We start from the raw sequence: 15607 nt of genomic DNA, 5'->3' as shown, positions 1-15607 counted from the left end.
ACTTTCTGCTTTTAGATATCAAATGCCAGCACGTATGATGTGGTGTTTTTCTCTTTTTTCACTTTATTTTTAGGTGTGGTGATCTCTAAGGTTCTCATTAACTTCAATTAGGGTTAGCAGTGCTTGGAAAATGAAAATCTGTAGTTTTTCATCTCAAAATTAGACATGCTTATATATTCTGGTGACATGCTGGAATATGGTTATTGATTTCTTACAGTTGTTAGGTTTAACCAGCACTTTGAGATCCTGTGATGGAAGATGCTGTAGAGTCTTGATCTTTGTGCATGTTCCTCTGCAAGCGTGCATATTACCCGTGGAAAGTCTTTGGAGTGCAATCATTACTACACAAAAGGCAGAAAACAAGCTACTTGCCACTTGCAATTTGCATGTACTGCGTGGTTCAGAGCATGGAGGATATCCGTCTGTTTTTCCTTTCATGGGGGAAAGAGCACTTGACTATTTGCTTTTGTGGGAAACGATTTGAGATTGTCTTCTCCAGTTGCTGTAAGGCCACTCTGAGTAAAGTCTGCTGACAGCCTGTCATCTTTGGTAAATAAAACAGCTTGGAAATGGAAAATTTTGCCCAGCCTGCGCAACAGTCCAGATGTGTCCTGGCTGGAGGTAGGGACAGACCTCCTCAGAGGCTTTGTCTCACGTTTTTCCATATTTCCAGCTATTACAGCTGTATTTTTATAGAGTTTTCTGTGTCATCACTGGGAAGACAGCTGGGCATGTCTTTATCGGCCTAGTCCAAGCAAAATTCCTTGTGATCTCCACAGGAGCAGGAGCAGTTTCCAAGCCTTCATCAGGCTTTGCTGCTTCATCTCATCTGGGAGGAAGGCAGAAATGAGGGCTCAGTCCAAACTCATTTGAGGGCTGTGGCAATTTTAGCAATGGCTTCAATTAACTACGAATGAGGCTTTCTGTGTCAGATTAGACTCTAGAGAAGTCAGATGGGGAGGAATTCTGGTATTATTAATTGCAGCACCTCAAAGCTTTAACCCTATAGTAGATGCCAGTGATGTGGTGTTTGAATCTCTTAAAATGTTCTGCATTACAACTCTGAGCCCACCTATTACCACATGTTTGAGGATCTGATTTCTCCAGAAAAGTGCCATGGAGTACTTTGCACTCCGTATTTGCAACATATGAGACGCATATGGTGACCACAGGTCCCGTGTCCTTCAGGATTGAACTGACACATAGGCTAAGAAATCTCGGTGCTTGCTTCTCTACACCAGGGCCAGTGGTGCAGATTATGGTATTAGAATGATGTAAGGTTACCACAATGACATGAGAAAACAAACACCATCTATGGAAAGGTAAGAACTGCAAGACAGGAGGAGGAGGTAGCCAGAAAACCATGATCCAAGTGCAGCTATGATTTTCTGACCTAATCTCAAACCTCTGGGTTCTAGAAGTCAATATCTAATTTTGTCTGAAGATGAACCTTGTTTCATAGATTTCATAGATTTCATAGATTTCTAGGTTGGAAAAGACCTTAGAGATCATCGAGTCCAACCATCCCTAATCCCCATTAAACCATATCCTCAAGTAGCTCATCCACCCTATTCTTAAACACATCCAGGGATGGGGACTCAACCACCTCCCTGGGCAGCTTATTCCAGTGGCTGACAACCCTTTCAGAGAAGAAATACTTCCTAACATCCAACCTGAATCTCCCCTGACTAAGCTTATGCCCATTTCCTCTTGTTCTATCACCCATCACTAATGTAAAGAGCCCTTCCCCTAACTCCCCACCATCTTTTCTCAAGTATTTATAGGCCGTAATCAGGTCTCCCCTCAGCCTCCTCTTCTCCAGGCTAAACAGCCCCAACTCCCTCAGCCGCTCCTCATAAGTTTTATTTTCCAGCCCCTTGACCAGTTTAGTCGCCCTTCTTTGGACTCGCTCCAGGAGCTCAATATCTCTCTTAAAGCGAGGGGCCCAAAACTGGACACAGTATTCCAGGTGCGGCCTCACCAGTGCCGAGTACAGGGTTTAATGTCTTCTAATTTGCAAATTTCAAACTGTGTCAGCAAGGAAATCACGGTTATTTTTGCTGTTATTAGATGAGAAACGGAGGCAAAATGACTTATTCCAGGTTGTCCAGTGAGTCAGTAGTAGAGGCCGTAGGAGAAGCTGGGCCTTAAGAGTCCTGGCTAAGGAAGCACAGAACAGCTCTTCAGAGGCCAAGCTATAGGCAGGGATAAAATCAGTCTCCAAAAGAGTGATCAAATGAAATTCTGCTGTTGGAAGGTAAATTAAATCTCCCTTTTTCCTGTAGCCTGGGGAATGAGCATGTTTTGGATCCAACTGCGTAACATTAATCACAATATGGAATATTTGAGCCAAAGGTCAGGCACAGGGGGCCAACTGTTAACATATGGGATTTATCTGTCTCCTTCTTCCATAAAGATGCAGCATGCTGGATAATTAAACTTCTGAGTGCCATCGTGGAGTGTAGTCTGTTTTTTCCCATTGCTCTTTGTGATTCGATCCAGAACCATTTCCTTTCACCGTATGCTCAGACGGGGAGGAAACAAAGGTGGCATCCTGATCTTCGGTATTAATGCACAGGAAAACGTGGAGGAAATCCCTTTTATGCCCCCGGCTTTGTGTAAAGAAACCCCTGCAAACTCAAAAGTCATATTGTTCAGCTCCTATATATATTTATACATCTATGTGCACAGCAGATGTTTCTTCAGATACTTAACTGATGTTTCTGCAGAATTATGGTATGGAAAAACCTTCATAGCAACCTGCATTCCAGTTGATTTACTTTGATTGCATTAAAAATCTAGAAAAAAACATCTCAAGTGGATACACTGGCATAAAGAAAACCACATTCTCCTATGATATGTCAGTGCTTCTCCATGTTATGTGGAATAAAATACTGGTATACAGGCAGCACCCATCTCTTGTTTACGAATGGGAGCAGGTAATTGGGAGGCATTTTGTCACTTTGGCTAAAGGAATTGCACGCAGCTAAAGAATTCCTGAGGACAGCATCTAGCTGAAGCTTGTCAGGCTGCTGCGTTGTATAACCAGCAGAAGCAATTCCTGTAGCAATTAAGCCAATTCTAATACAGACATCTAAGGTAGGAAGCATGAATGGTACCCACCTCTCCCCCAGCCCACATGACCCACTTGGAGGAGACATCTGCTCTCAGACAGCTAAAATAAAGCAAGGGGAATCCCACAGCAGCTGACTCGGTACTCCACTTTGTCTATGCCACAGTAAAACTGTTATTATTATTATTTAAGGTTATATTATGGTAACACTCAAAGGCCAGGTATGGAGTAAAATGCAATTCCCTACCCCACAAAGAGGACAACTGAAGTAATTAAAGGATGATTTTGCTTTTAATTCTGCAGTTTGACTGAAAATAAATACAAACACCAACAAGCAATTAAAATAGATAACACTTGATTCATAAGACACCAAAATGCCAAACTACATACTACATACGTCCCATGACACTTATACAATAGAATGACTATATGCTTTTGGCTATAATGTTAATAAAAAAGGGATTTGTCTTGTTAAGTATTTCCAGTGCATCATTCTGAGAGTTGTTCTAAAGTGCAGCCAGTTTATTCACGGTTTGGATTCCAATACACTGCTTTTCATTTAAAGTAAAATGGTCATGTCTTTCATATAGTTCTTTTCATCTAGAAAGATCCCTGAGGCCTTCTCGAGAGCTTTCTGGAGTTTCAGTACCCACAGTGCTGGAGGAAGAACGCAGTTGTGGCCAAATTTCTGTATCGCGTGAACCACATGCTGTAATTTTCATGGGGTTAAGAGGCATGAGGGACATAGTATGTGCCTTAAAGAAGGAAGTGGAACACCAGGAACCTGAGTGGCTCACAGGTGGGAGACAATACCGACTCCTCATGTGTCCCTGTTCCTCACTTATGGGCTGGAGCTGAGCTGGACTGACTCAGTCTCTCCCCAGCCAGGGGTTTGGGGTATCTAGCAGCTCTCACACTAAAAACAAGCAACCTGATGGCACAGGCTATCCCTTAAATCACCTGTGAGATGTTTGACTCAGAGCTGTCATTTGACCACTGTCTCGTACGAGGCACTGAGTAAGAAAGTAAGACTCTAGGATAATAGGTTGACCTCAGCCATCACTGGTCCTCAGATGTGTTCTTGGTGACTCCTTTTAACGTTCTGCCTCTCCCAAATCTTCCTCTTTTTCACTTATGTCCAGCAATAGTTTTCAAGTTTGGATACAACCATGGTAGCTTAGGAGTTGTGCAGCATTACAGCCATTCCATGAAGCACAAGCTGATAGTATGTGCGGGGAGGAACTTTGCTAAATTTGCACCTGGCATGGCCAGCAATACCCACACTTAATACACACACTTAAACTGAATGTAACACTGGAACAAAGTAGCTATCACCATGAAAAATGCCTGTGTTCCTCTGACAAGCTGTGGCAAGATACCCAGAAATTTTTGGTAGCTTCAGCAAAGTGTTACATTCCATTTGAAGGTGTGGATGTGCAGGATCTACTGGGGAAACAGTACATATCACAGCAAAATACCTGTCTGAGCTGAGAAAGGGTTGGGAAACACTGATGTAAAGTGTCAGATTTCAGAGCAGGGACAACTGCCTGGGAAGTGTCTAAGGCAGCAGAGATAAAAACTTGATCAGGACTACAGAGCGTCTTTAGAAAACAAATGGTTAATGGTTACATACAGAAATGACATGGAGAGGTCCATAAGGTCAAGAATGCAAAGATAGGAAAATCCAGCATTCCAGCTGGCCTTGCAGTTCATGTTCTTTCTTTGCTGTCTGCAATTCCCTGGGCATACACCATTTACCTCTCCCATGCTTCAGATGGAGGGCTGCTCACAGGACAGGGAACTATTCAATATTTATACTCCCTCATTCATCTAGGCACATCATTTTACTGCATTTAATAAAAAAAAAAATCGATTTTTATGAGGTTTTTCTCCATGCAGTATCCATGGGCTCCATATACAGAACAAAGATGTCTCACAACACTCCTGTGAAGGAAAGGGCATGTGGGGAATGAGGCTATGTATAACCAGGGCTGACCCTGTGAACATGGACAACACAAATGGGTGACTAACACGTCATGCCACAAGTGACTTTTCTGAGGAGCATGAAGGATTTTATAACATTTCATTTGTTCACAGCATAGCTCTGATTGCATATGTTAGTGCTTGGCAACAGATTCGAATTGAACTGACAGAGGCCATCCATGCTCTGGATTTCATCGATTTGTAAGATTTCACTCAGGCTGCCTTTTTCATAGAAGCATAGAATGGAAGAGCTGCACACAGAGGCCTGAGAAGTCTTTTAGTATGTACCAGCGCCCCGGATTTCAGCCCTGCCCCACAGAAAACATATTTCTCCCTGTGCTCTTGATCTCCTTACCATGCTGGGGCAGTGGTTTATCTAGGGCAGACTTGGTGGAAATAGCACCATCTACTGAGCACCCACTATCCTTCCTGCAGGGATTTCTTGGGGTTGGGGGTTTCTGGAGGGCAAGAGTTTGTCACCACAGCCCAAGCAACGCTGAATGCTCAGCTCCTCAAGTTGCTGAGCTCCTCGAATCAGCCTGAAGCTTTCCGTCCGTGGGATGACTCAAGTTGCTTCTGTCACTTTGCTGTGATTCAAGTCATCTGCTGGGAAGAAACACAAAATAATCCTAGTGATAAATACACAAACCAAATCTATTCAACCCAAATATGTGCACCAATGTATAAATATACATTACATCCGCAAAGGTCTTTCTTTTTTTGGGTTCATTCCCAAAGTCTGTGCACGCCATGTTGTGTCCCAGGCTGTCATGTCTCCATCGCTTACTGCTCCCTACGAAACACATTTTGGGGCACGCTGATGCACGTTTTGGCTGGCTGGCCATTATTTCTTGGCCTCTTACTTGGATGGGACCTTAATTCCTGCCGAGTGACTGGTGGAAATATCCACAGGGGACAGGGGACAGGGGACAGGGCTCCGAGCCACGGGAAGGGAGAAGAAACCATGCTGGGAAAGTTAAGGAAGGCATGGCCGGGAGACTCCTCTTCCATGAAGAAGGGGGCGGCTCCCGCAGGTGAACGGGGCCTCTCCAGAGGACCAACGGCCTCGGCGGGCGCTTGAGACCCGCCTGTGGGTTCCCCACGCGTGCCGTCCTTCCCGGGGGCGGGCGGCAGCCCCCCGCGCCCTCACCGCGCCCCGCGGAGGCAGGGCTCCTCGGCGCTCACCTCCGCCTCCACACACCCCCTTTTTCCCCGTTTCCCTCGGGATTTCTACCCGGCCGGACCCCCGCCGCCAACCCCGGATTTTTCCACGCCTGACAACAAAGGAGGCGGCGGGGCGGCCCCGGCGGTGACTCAGCGGCGGGCCCGCCCCCGCCCCGCCCCGCCCGTCCCCTCAGGCGAGGCCGGGCCGGCTCCGCGCGTGTGGCGGGGCTGCGCCGGCGGGCGGGCAGGGAGTGAGCGGGCAGCAGCAGCCGTCGCCGTCTTCTCTCTTTCCCTCGTCCTGCCGGGCGCCGCGGGGTCTCCCAGCCCTCGTCCCCGCGCTGCTGGGCAGGGAGAGCTGCCCCGGCGAGGTAGGTTTTGTGTCTCCTCACACAAAGGCGCGGCGCTGGCGGGGTGGGACGGGACAGCCGGGGGGCGGCGGAGGGAAGGCGGCTCCCGGTGAGGGTCCGCGGCGTGGAGGGTGGGGGGTGCCCCATCCCCGCACCCCCTCCCGAAGCCGTCGGGGTCCCGCTGTGCGGGGAGGGAGGCGGCGGCACCCCCGCGCCGTGGGGCTCCCGCCGGAGTGTCCCGTCTCGGCCGCTTCATTCATGGAGATTCGGGGAGTTCGTCGTGGCTCTGCCAACAGCAGAGGGGAGCGAAGCAGAAGGGCGGCCGGCGGGGCTGTGCGGAGCAGCGGCGGAGCTGCCGGTCCCGCCGACCCCCTTGGCCGAGCCCGGCCGCTTCGCGGGTTTCTCCCCGGCTCGCCGGGGCTGTGGAGCCCGTGGGGCGTTTGGGCTGGGCGAGGGGTCAGCTTTTATCCTCTGATGGCTTCGTGCTGCGGTCGGGGGAGCCCCACGGTCCGGCGGGGTCCGTGGGCTGCTGCCTGGTAGGACCGGGGTGGGTGGTGTTGGATAGGAAGAAGAGGTGGGAAACGAGAACCAAATAAAAAATATACGTATTTTTATTTCCTATATGTCCTGCCCTATTAAATGGTAGCAGCTGAACTTCTGATGTGGAGGGTGACTGTGCTGTCTCCCTGTGCTTCTGTCAAAGTTTCCCTGAAGGGCTCTGAGAGTCCAAATGTCCAGATTTTCCTATGCGTTGGGTTGAAAGGCTGTACAGTGGCCAGGGTAGCTGCATGGATCATGGATAAATGCCTTTTGGGGGTTCACAAGGGGAAGGAGTGCAACGCAGGAGCTCTGTGTAACTTAAATACTTATTTGCTTCTTCCGTTGGTTTTTTTTTTTTTTTTTTTCCATAGCTTAATGAGTTCTGGCGTATGTCAGTACTGTGCGAATGCGGTGTACAGCAGTGGCTGGTGTTGGAGCCGAGTCTGGCCCTGTAAGCTCTGGGCAATGCCTGTAGCAAACTCGAGAGAGAGGCTGGAACATGTAAACTTTTTGGGTTTTGCTGAGAATTCGCATTGTTAAACAAAAACGCAACAAAACAGGGAAAAGATGCTCCTGTGTGAGCATAATGTGGTCGCTGTGTGTAGTTTGTGGTGGGAGTATTGTTGGATAACTCTCTGGCTGTGGTGCTGTTCTGTGTTGTGGTACGTATATGTGTGCACTAAATTCTATAGCACTGATGAGGATATTTAACTTTAATTGACTTGGCAGAGGAATGTGGAAGAACATTGTTAAAAATGGGAATAATTGCTTATGGATCTTGTAGGCAATTTGAGAGGCATTTAAACTGTCTTTAATCTCTCCTTGTGATATGAACAGGACACTGAGAATCTCTTGCTTTATTGATGGTTGTTTTCCTAGAAATACGTGGGCAGACAGTGTGTACTAAGAATGTGATAGCTGCTTGCTTGTTGTCAGCGATATTTGCTCAGGGACAATTAACAATTGTTTGCTGGGCTTTATTAAAGAGAACCACAAACACCCCATCCCTCCTAAAACAAAGTCTTTATTGTCTTAATGCAACTGTGGGCCAGTTTCATGCTTGGTGTCGTTCCACTGATGTCAGGGATGATTTTGGCAGGTGAAGTGTCACTTGTGTTTTTCAGAGTCCAAAACACTCAAGAGTAATGTTGCTATTTTGCGTCCAGCTCTTAAGTCTTGTTAATTAAAATGGTATGCTGATGCTTCCTGAAAGTAGGGTGTAGAGGTGGGAGAGTCATCAGGTCCTCTTAAGTCCTTTCCCACTTGCTTTCTCCTTTCTGCTTCAGATCTGAAATCCCTCAATTTACTCTCTTCCTTCTTTTTTTAGTCTTGGCATCTTTTTTCCTGCCTTCAAAATTAAGAAGTTTCTCTGAACTCCAGCTCACCCTTGAGCATTTAAAAGTTTTGAGACTGACTATTGAACTGCCCTACAACACCACTGCGCGAATAGGTAAGTGAGGAGCTGCGTGGCAGCTGCAGTTGGGAGATCTTTCTCGCACATGCACCCGCCTCTTCTTTACAAGCTGATTTGTGTGATGGCTACGGTCAGTGCGTTTGCTGAAGTGGCAAATTGTTTGACAGAGTCATGCAGTGGAACAGCCAGGCTTGGGAGAGACTGAGTGAGTAGACCGGGGTGAGGGAGTCACTGAGTTTTCACGTAGTGCCATACTTGTGACATTGAGGAACAACTGGTTTTGAGTATACCCCTTGATGACATCGGTAAGGATAGGAAAGCCAAATGGGAGCAGAAGAGAAAACAGAGGAAGATATAAGGAAATATTCTTATTTACTAGCTGTGGGAAGAAGAGTGGGACTGTTTAACCAGTATTTGGCTTTAAATAGCACTTTGGCTCCATCAAAGTTTCAAGAAAAAAAGATTTTATTGAATAGAACTGTATTATCTTTATATGCAGTTAACAGTATTAAATACATGTGGCCAACTCTAAGGTGGTTTTGGCACTGTGTATTATTATTACTGTAGTATTAAACAGAACAAATTTTGATGCTGAACTTTGCAGAATCTCTGCTGAGCTGTTTTTGTATCTGACATCTTTGTGCTGTACAAGTTTGGATCTATTTGCATCTCATAAGTACACAAAAAGAACATGTCAGACACAACTCACAGCTGATACGATTCTGACACTTTCAGAGAAAGCAAGCATCAAAGAGCAAGCTCCATGCACTGTGTGACTTTGGAGGGGGAAAGATGTGTTTAATTCTTCTTCAATGCAGTGAATAGTCTGACGTTTATTCTGGTTTGACCAGATCTGGAGTGTTTTTGAGTATCAGTGGAAGTATAGTTTGCAGCTTAACATAGATATTGCAAGGATCCTGCAACTCTTCTGTATTTACTTAAAAAGTATGGAAGCTGGGGTTTTGGTGTGTAATTTTAACATAAGCCAATGGAAGGATTCAGGTGTGGAAAAGGAATTGGTCACATGCGAACCTGAACATAAGAGTTGCAGATTTGATAGGAAAAATGTTTTTTAGGAGAAAGATAATTTGTCTGGCTAGAACTACATTTCTCAGTGATATTTCCTCTTTCCACATCTTGCATGTTCTTGTCAGGCTTATCTCTATGCACATTTCATTTATATTAATCCTGTCAAAATTGTGCTGAGGTGGAAAGGTGCTGTGTTGTCCTGCTGTGGGGAAGACACCTTCCCTTTGCAGATGGGGAATAAAAGCACAAGAAAGTAAATGCGTCGTCCGTGACTATGCAGAAATGTGTAGTGGTGCAAGAACGTGAACTTGTGTCTCCTGAACTATTGGCTAGTGTCGAAATGAAGGAATTCCTTGCAGCACGAAGGAGCAGGAGAAGACAAGACTGAAGAGAAGAGGCATGGTCCTAGAGGCACGGTGTGAAAATAGGTTTGGTTACCTGGCTGTGATGCAATATAGTGGTCAAGTGCTTCTTTTATCAAGAACATACATGTTGGCTTTCTTAGATTATAAAAAACAGGTTTTTGTAATGGTAAGTGCTTAAACAAGAACATTCAGCGCATACAGGAGAGAGAAAAAACAGTAAGGGACATTTCTCCTTTCTACACCTGCCTTTAAATGGCAGGTGCCGTTTTTATTGATGGGTCTCTGGTGGGATCTTTGGGGAGGTCCTTCATCTAGCCTGTTGTACAGTTCCATGTGAGCAGGTGCAAGCAGGAGGGAAGTGAAGGCTCTGCAGAGCCAGGAGGGTCGCGGCAAGACTGGGACTGCCTCTCTGTGACCCCAGCAGCTGGGTGAGGTGATGTGCATGCAGATCCCCACCCTGAGAGACCGAGCTGGTGCTTCCTAAAGGGGTGGCTGCTCTTACCTCTGCTGTGCACAGACGCTCACATGGCTGCTGTTCTCGTCCGGCTGCTCTTCAGCTTCAGGGCGTTGGTGCAAAGGGCTGTGTGGGTTGCACAACAGCGGGGAGCTGCGTGCAGCAATTCTCTGTGGCAGAAATCTTATCTTATAGGGATTATGTAGTGCCAGGGAGCACTGGCATCTGCAAGAAAAGGAAGGATGTGGTCAAACAGAACCTTTTCTTCCCCTTTCTATATAACTTGAAAACGCCAGAGAGTACCTGCTACCTCTGTGTTTCATCACGTGGGGAAAGCTGAAGTTTGAAATAACTTTTCCTTACAGCACTGTTTGGTGGTTGACTGTTATAATTGCAAAGTCTGTCATAGTTTTTAGTTTCAAAACATGTTTCGAGCTGGCAGCCTGCTTCTTGTGTTTAGGCCAACACTGTTAAGTTTTGTACAATGAAGGGTAGGAAAATCACAGGTGGGAGAGCAGCGTTGCCAAGTTGTGTCTATAAAAGAATAAGCCGCAAAGATTTTAAAGCAGTTGTGTGCGGTGCTCTGTCCACTGGTCTATATCACGTTTTAAAATAACATCCGAAATCAACAGTTGCTGTAATTTTTTAGCCTGTGTCTATAGCTGAAAGGGAATGGGTTGTGGTGACTTGGTACAGTTTGCTTTCCAGTTTACTCTTCCAGTACCCAGAGTTGGAACAAGATGATCTTTGAGGTCCCTTCCAACCCAAACCATTCTGTGATTCTGGTATAGATCCAGTCTGCCTTGGAGTTAATTAAATCTTCAGCAGGTCATCAGCTTGCTTAGATAGGACAAGGATCCTAGTTTAATGATGAGAGCAGGGAGCACAAATGCAATAACCTTTACTTTATTTAGCTTTATTTATCCTAGAAGCAAAACTCCTGGTTTTGCTTACATTTTTAAAATTTCTCTGGCAACACGAAGCCAGAAGATTGCCTTTTGTGCAAAGACGTGCTCCCCTTCAAAGAGAGGAGTAGCGCAGTCATGTAGGAACAGTAGGACAAACTCCTTTCTTGTAGATGAGATCAGTTTCTTTATTTTTACATTTATACTGCAGTTTCAGGCAGTGTACGTGCCTGCAGGATGAACTGTAAAACCTCTGTTCTGTCCTTTAGCAAATGTCAACCTCTTACATTTACTGCCTCTGTATGAGCTGCATTAGAGTCCTTGTAGAAAACTATATTTACAATGATGAAGCATGAAACGTGCTCTTGCTATAAGGAGTGCCTTAACGTCCTGGCCAGCAGCCTGGCTGCTTCTCATAGTGGGATGGGTTTTATTTTTTACCGTGTACCCAGGAATTACTCACCTTTCCTGTAAGGTGAAGGGCTAAAACTCACGAATGCTTCTGAGAGAGAAAGTACCTTCATGTTTGACTTTGGTTGAAGCAGTCCCTCTGCTTTGCAGTATAGTATATTTTAGGGAGGGGAAACTGAGTCTTGGAACTGTGTTGTTGGGTAAAGGGAAACCCACGTTAAACTGCTTTTACTTATTTGAATATTAAGAGTTCCCCTGTCCATCTCGGAAGGACATTCATTTCACCATGCGTGTGCCCGCTGGTGCTGGCTAGCCCACCAGGTCCGGTGGTATCTGCTCTGAATGGGACCCAAACACTGCCAGTCAAATGGATTTCAGTAGTGATGGTTTTCAGTGGGTCTTTCAGTGGGTTGGCAAGAGGAGGATGATGATGGTAAATAGTAGAGCAATTCTTTTAATTCCTTGCCTGTACAGTGAATGGGCATTCGTAAGACCTCATGTATATACATAGGCTTTTGTTCTGCTGCTAATAATAAAACAGAGTTCACAACTCTGAATAGCCAAGATGATGTGACAAGAAGTGGGTCAAGACCATTCGTGTGTGCATAACTGCACTCCTAATCTAGGCCAGTGCCTGTGCTGGATGCTTCTAAACAAGTTGAAAAGATTCCAGGGGAGCTGGAGTTGATGCTGTCAGATGGGTGAAGTGCACCTCTGGCTGAGCAGAGCACTTACGGACGGTCTTGAGTTGCTTTGCATGTTAACATGACCGTAGAGGAAAAGCTTTACTGTTTAGTGCTTCTGGAGAGCAAGGAATTTAGTTTGAGCCACAGGAAATTTTCTTCTTCCTGGCAGGATGAGTTGCTGAGCAGCCCTTCAAATATGTGGACTGCTCTGCTGTTTCAACTGAAATACATCTCTGCTACCTCAGTTTCCTCTTGAAGTGTCATTCAGGGGAAAAGAATGGCTTGCTGGGTATTTCAGTGTGTTGCTGCTGTGTCCTTTGGATTGCTGTGGTAACTGAGGTCCTCAGTGCCCTTCAAGGAAGAGTGGGTGCCTGGGCTCGCCCTGAGATGCAGTTTGGGGCTTGGCTGTTGATGAGGAAGAAAGCCAATTTTCATCTGAAGCTGCTGGGATTTGGGGTTTGATTTTTTTGAGAGAATAGGGAGGAATCTGATTGGGTTATGATAGTCTTTGCATTATATTTTTTTTTTTTTTGTCGTAGAGCTGTTCCAGGTAGCTTGTCCTTGAAGATGAGCTGTATCATGTGCAAACTGTAATATGTGTGTTTAACTTGCATGATACGTGACATATTGCTGCTGCCTCCTGAAAACAGTCTGGCAGAAATTTATAGCCCCATTTGGGTGTCTTAAGAGAATGGAGAAAAGGATGGAAAGAGAGTCGTGGTGATTTTGGGATTTTCTTTGGGAGGTGCTTTTTTGTTTTTTCTAAAAGTAAACCAACTTTCTCATCCAAGCCTTAGAAGTGCCCTTGAGGCCCTCCTTCGGTGCAAGGTGCAGAAGCAAACAGGAGTGCTGTGTGTTGTAACCGACTTCCCAGTTGTGCTGGCAGTAGGTGGGCAGTTCTGCAAGGCAAAGAGCTGACTTTTCCTAAGTGGCTGTGAGGGTGAGCAGAAAGCACAGCTTGCCTTGCCTTGCCACTGTCCCACCTTCCTCCTGTGTCCTTCGTCATAGTGAGCAGTGCAACGACACGCTAACCGAGGAGAAATTCCCAGGCCCAGGGAGTCGTGTATTCTGGAAAGAAGCCCTGGCTGTGCATGAGGTTGTCCTGTGCGTGCTGTTTGTTGCTGCAGATAGCAACTGTGGGGAGCAGGGTGGCTCTCCAAAGACAGTCTAAGTGTGCCTCTTACTCTTCATTTACGCATTTCTTCTTTCCAGTACGAGAAGGCTGAACAAGTCGTAAACTTTTTATGTAGAATATGAGTGAACATATTCTTCCTTTTTCAGAAAATAGCTTAAAAGCTAGCTTTATAATTCCAAGAAATTTAGTGTCTCTGAAAAGAAGAAAGCATGTATCTCTTGAAGTGAAGCCATACCCCATTGAAAAGATTTACGAAATTATTTTTTTGAACCTCCAGCAACTAGAAAGCCAGCCTTGAAGCTTGCTATGAAGACTGTAGTTTGTGAATGTCCGTGCCAGTCAGTCTCAGGTGGACGGTTTAGTTTACAAGGCTGAAGCACACGTTATAGATGCCGTTGTATGAAAACACTCACTCTTTTGGGGGAGCTAAAATCTGAGTTCTTGGGCCTCTCTTGCTTTCTCTGTAGTTAGTGACTGATTAAACTGAGCAAAAAGAGTGAGAGGTTGGAGGCCATGTTATATGCTACATTGTTTTCCTAATTGTGTAAAAGTGCTGTACTTTGAAAGTTTCCTGTATAAACCCAAGAATTTAAACCCAATCTTTTTGGGGAGAGGTTGTTCAGGAGGGCCAGTTATGATAGGACAAGGGGTAATGGTTTTAAAATAGAGAGAGGTAGGTTCAGGTTGGATATTAGGAAAAAATTTTTTACTATGAGAGTGGTAGAACACTGGAACAGGTTGCCCAGAGAGGTGGTGGATGCTCCATCCCTGGAGACGTTCAAGGCCAGGTTGGACAAGGCCCTGAGCAACCTGATCTAGTTGGAGATATCCCTGTTCCTTGCAGGGGGGTTGGACTAGATGACCTTTGAAGGTCCCTTCCAGCCCTAACCATTCTATGATTCTATGATTCTAATTTATTGAATGTGCAATGACTTTGATTTTTTTTTAATGTAGTATATAAGCAGAATAAAATAAATTTCCTTGCTCAAAGATGTGAGGACAAGCTAGCACATCAAGTTAGAAAAATAAGTGTGAAAACTATTGTTTTGTTTTTCAGTGCCCTGAGGGCCCTTCCTGTTCTAAAGAGACAGTCTCTCTGCTCTGAGGAATTTACAGTTTAAATAGGGAAAAGAGAATGAGTGAATGGACGTTAGAGACACAAAAAGGTGAAGCATGGCTTTTTTGTTTTTTGTGTCACCAGCTCAGTGGTTTTGCAGACTTGAAGTAGAAAAAAATTTCTTGCATTGGTGTTTTGCACTGACTGCAGCTGCTTTGCTGAAGAGCCACATTTTTACTGCAACTTCTTCTGTAGATGTAGCTTTATGTATCTATATAAAGGTGCTTTGTCACTCATGTTTATTGCATTATAGGAACAAATTTTAACACTCTAAGCCTCCCTATAGGGATCTGTATGCTTTCCAGCTAGTTGCCTACTTTTTCTCTGTAGAAGCACTAAAAAGGCATCTCCTCAACCTTTTTGTTACCTGTTTCCAGGTACTAGGATTTACAGATCCAAGACAAACATGTTCCTTTAAATGTAATCTGTGTGCCAGCTTCAGCCAAAAATTTTTGCAAGGAGGAGAAGTATGAGTCTATATAGTAAATCTTATTTTCAAAGAAAATGAGAGTTAAAAAAAAGTTAGACCAGTACTTTTTGCTAGAAAATTTATAGCAAAACCTAAGTTGCTAAATTTTCTGCTCAAATTGTAATTCAAGTATGTGTTTGGTCTGTTCCTAATCCACTGCCATGATTTCCTGTGGCTAAGTAGTTCTTCCTTTCCTCAAAGCTGTCATGCTGTTACTACCACGAGGTGACTAAAGACAGCACCTGCCAGGAAAAGGCCCTTGTTTCTGTGGTACTGAGGTTGCAGTCGGCTCAGTCTGTGATGTAGTCAGCTTTGCACCCAGACAGATGCCCAGGATTTATAATGCTGTGCTAATTAAGGTCTTGGTGTCTGCCGTACAAAATTCTTAATTGCTGAAGCATCCTCATATCAGTTTTCAGTAAAACTGTTTTTCGGAGCCGTTTTCTTTTCTTTCTCTCTGAATTATCCAAGAAAAAAGACTGCCTAGCTGCTGAAGCACAATGCTGTCTCCTGTT

The 15607-nt window shown here is 45.2% G+C and overlaps 1 protein-coding gene across 1 annotated transcript in view; it reads left to right on the top strand.

The window, feature by feature from the left end:
- The first annotated feature begins 8541 nt into the window (after positions 1-8541).
- FAM107B (family with sequence similarity 107 member B) overlaps positions 8542-15607 on the top strand; it is a 61635-nt gene continuing 54569 nt past the window's right edge. The window contains exon 1 of the mRNA XM_086609986.1: positions 8542-8557. The gene's annotated coding sequence lies outside the window, so the exon portion shown is untranslated. The remainder of the gene's footprint in view (positions 8558-15607) is intronic.

The sequence above is a fragment of the Tauraco erythrolophus genome, chromosome 4, assembly GCF_009769465.1.
Source record: "Tauraco erythrolophus isolate bTauEry1 chromosome 4, bTauEry1.pri, whole genome shotgun sequence".
NCBI classification, from domain to species: domain Eukaryota; kingdom Metazoa; phylum Chordata; class Aves; order Musophagiformes; family Musophagidae; genus Tauraco; species Tauraco erythrolophus.
Note: the sequence above shows the minus strand (reverse complement) of the source record. Positions and strands in the feature narration are given on the sequence as shown.